This window comes from Otolemur garnettii, unplaced genomic scaffold, assembly GCF_000181295.1.
Source record: "Otolemur garnettii isolate 467f Iridium unplaced genomic scaffold, OtoGar3 scaffold00105, whole genome shotgun sequence".
Lineage (NCBI taxonomy): Eukaryota > Metazoa > Chordata > Mammalia > Primates > Galagidae > Otolemur > Otolemur garnettii.
In genome coordinates this window covers 5,163,471-5,167,594 of record NW_003852500.1, presented here as the reverse complement: position 1 = coordinate 5,167,594, position 4,124 = coordinate 5,163,471, and positions in this window count along the sequence as shown.

Below are 4,124 nucleotides of genomic sequence, written 5' to 3'. Positions count from 1 at the left end.
TGGCACCCACTAATCTATTCTGTTTTATAAATGTAACCTTTTCAGAATGTCAAATAAATGATATTATATAGAGTGTCCATAAAGTTCATGTGCAATTTAAAATAGACAACTATTTAAATATGCAACTAGTTATCTATTTTAAATTGTACACGAACTTTATGAATACCCTGTATAATATGCAGCTTCTGGTTGGCTTCTTTCACTTACCAGGATTCATTTAAGATTCTTCCATATTGTCATTCCTTTAATTGGGTCAGCTCCTTTTCCCACACTGTCTTCGTTTCATCCAATACTATTATGTTATTACTTTGAGCAATATTTCAGTTTTAGAGAGCTACCATAGGTTAGCTTTTAAATTCTTTAAAAATACCTCTATTATTTTATTAAAGTACTTCCTTACTTTCTGACACCACAAGATGTTGCAGACTCACAGTTTTAGGTGTGCTCACTTCTGCTGGGGGAATAACTGTTGTTAGAACAGCACAGTGAGTCAAGGTAGCCTCTGAAATAATTGAAAAAAGCGAATTATGTGTTAGCAAGAAAAATAAAGTTTATTAATGACTTGCACAGCGAGCTGGGCCCCATCCTAGTGACTGAAGGCTCCATGGAAAGCACAGTTTTGGATATTATATATAACTTGGAGCGGTATTAGTTACTTCTTGGAAGTCTCCCAGGGTCTTAACTCTTCTCTCAAAACAACACATCTGCAAGGTCTTGATAACAACCCACTTACAAAGTTTTTTTTTTTTTTTTTTTGAGACAGAGCCTCAAGCTGTCCCCCTGGGTGGAGTGCCGTGGCATCACGCTCACAGCAACCTCCAACTCCTGGGCTCAAGCGAGTCTCCTGCCTCCGCCTCCCAAGTAGCTGGGACCACAGGCGCCCGCCACAACGCCCGGCTATCTATTTTTTGGTTGCAGCCGTCATTGTTGTTTGGCGGGTCCGGGCTGGGGATTCGAACCTGCCACCTTAGGTGTACGTGGCTGGCGCCTTAGCCGGTTGAGCTATAGGCGCCGAGCCCACTTACAAAGTTTTAATCAGCCTCATTAATTATAGCCAAGGCCAGCCTGACCCAAGCCAATCTAAAATAGCCTAACCCAGAGTTTTTCAACCTTTTTTTTTTTTTTTCTAAGACAGAATCTCACTATGTCACCCTGGGTAGAGTACCATGGTGTCACAGCTCACAGCAACCTCAAATTCTTGGGCTTAAGTGAGTCTCTTGCCTCAGCCTCCCAAGTAGCTGGGACTATAAGCACTGGCCACAATGCCTGGCTAATTTCAACCTTTTTGACTGGACAGCACACTTGAACCTATAGCTAAACTTCCATAGCACACTTAAACTATGTTGATTTTTAAAAAGAGTAAAAACAAAAAAAAGAATATACTTACTGTGCTTTGAACTTCTTTTGGAAATAAATGATCTTTAAAAAATTTCACAGCATACCAGTTGAAAATCACTGACCTAACCATGTCTGTTATCTCCCTTGTTCACATCTAGCTAACTACCTAACACTGTTTCTAAAATATGTATATAGGCACAGTGGCTCACGCCTATAATCCTAGCATTCTGGGAGGCTGAGGCAGGTGGATTGCCCGAGTTCAGGAATTCAATACCAACCACAGCAAGACTAAGATCCCATCTCTACCAAACATAGAAAAGTAGCCAGGCACTGTAGCAGGCGCCTGTAGTCCCAGCTACTCAGGAGGCTGAGGGATGATTGTCAGAGCCCAGGAGTTTGAGGTTGCTGTGACCTATGATGCTGTGGCACTCTACCCAGGGTGACAGAATGAGACTCTGTCTCAAAAAAAAAAAAAAAAGAAAGAAAGAAAAGAAAATTAAAATATGTATATATTATATGCTAGTAATCAGTATTATGTTTAGGTAGATAAGAAGAAATAGAGCTCTCCTAGGAAAGAAGGATAAGGGTGGCCGCCATCTTAGTGCCACCCACCTTAATTCTATCCCAAGTAATTGCTCACACCTGGGGAGAAGGGCACACCCTGCCAATCTACCAATCAAAACTTAGTGTGACAACTGCAAAAGGATGCAGAAGACAGTCTAGCCTCAAAATAGATATAATAGAGTCTGGGAGACAGACCGGCCTTAAGGCTAATTATCCTGTCATTATCTCAAATCTATACTGTGGACTCCCCACACCCCAGCCATGGACTCTCAGAGAGGCTTTTGGCAAGTGTGTATGTGCAGTATGACTCAGGCTCCAAGGTGACTTCTGAAGCACAAGGTTGGCCCATCATAGACGATATAAAAGATAGCCCTTGGCTATAACATAAAGAAAGCCTTTGTCTTTCTTTGTCATAAAAATAGAGGCCCATTCACTGTCTATGGTGAACACAACTTGCTTTGCAAACCTATATCTTGCTCTTATTCTGTATACCTATCTTTCTCATTTTCAATAATCTTTTGTTTCATGCTTGCCTTACTCTGGGTTGTCTAATCATTTTTTGATCAAGAGCACTCCAAGAATAAGGACCCAGGAAGCTGCCTGAAATCCCAACATTACTGTATGTATGTGATTAGGGATAGAAAGTTTCCACAGGGAAGAAGAAGAAAAGACAGGCCTCCTAAATAAGAAAGTTAAAAAGGGTCCTGCAACAATGAGTTTCAAGAACCTTGTGACTTGATTGAGTATGTCCTGTTCTCCACAAAATAGTTTCTAGCTTGTGATGCAAAGTGGAGTAATGGTTATAGTTACAGAACAGTGAACAAGGCAAAGTCACAAACATCACAAGACTACTAGTCACCACCATACAATATCTGGAAAATAGCAGGTAACAATTATTGTTAACACATAAAGGAAAATGGGCATCTGTAGTAACCAGTAGCAAATAAGTAATAGACAAGAATATCTAAGGACTTCAGAGAAATAAAAAAAACTCTTACAGATAATTATAGGGGGAGCCGGGATGAGATACTTATACTGTAGCAGAAAACCAACACAGACAGAAGAATCTAGGCACCAGTTGATTAGAGGAAGTGGCTTTATTTGGGCTGGGGGAACTCGGAAAACCAGTGTTTCCAAAACCGAGTGCCCCCCCCACCTGAATCCCCAGCCTCACCTTTTATCCACTTTTCAGGGCTGGAGTGCACATGAGGGTCATAAAACTGAGAAAGACATGACATCATGCTCAAGGTCCCGGGCTCAAGGGGGAAGGTCAGATTGGCCCGTGCCCTTGAGACTGGTTGGACCACCTGCCCTCAAAGGTGATGGAAGTCCAAGTAAGTTACTAGGGCATAATCTAGGCCCCGAGCATGTCAAGGGAGGAACATACAGACAACAGAAACGCCTGCGGCTTGGCTAAGGCCTACACAGGGCAGCTAGGACAGATTCTTTTAGCTCTGATGTGCTGTCTTTGTGTGGTATCTCCACTCACTTGCAAGGGGGACCCTTTCTCAATCTCTCTGGGGAAATCTATGTTTCTTTTCAAAACTTGTGCTTTTTTTCTTCATTGCATTGGAGTCCTAGCTGCTTTATTTCAATTTCTTCTTATCTTACTTTTGCTTCAACTCAGCCAAACTTACTAGCTCCACTGAGTGACTGGGTCAGGTCTACTGAACAGTTCAAAGGTCTAAAAGACCCCTGATACCATGTTTCTGTATATCTGTATATAGTAAAATTAATATGAATTCACAATGATACCTTTTACTCTAACACAGGCTCCATTCTACCCTTATTCCCAACTCCTAGCTTATTTTAACTTCTTACATAGACATTGAGATAGTAGTATATGAGTAGAGTAGGTTAAAATTGCTAAACCCTATGAGACTTTACCAACTAGGCTATAGTGCCTATGTACAGTTCCTTCTATTGTCAGTCTTAAAATATCCATTCAAAACATTCCCTCTCCTTTCATTCAGATTCCGTGATACATACACTGTGTCTGTAATCAAGTCATTTGTCACAGTAGCATTACACCCATACCTTGTTTGACCTTTTTGTTTTAATAGAGTTAGATTCATTCTTAGTGGGGTACTTTTGGGAGCGGGCTGTGGGTGGCAGGGCCCTGACAGCCTGGGAAATGCTCAGGGAGCAACCCTCAACCACTTCTCCTCCTTTAACAAACATTCTTTCTACCTGCCATGTATATTTTCTTTTTTTTTTTTTTT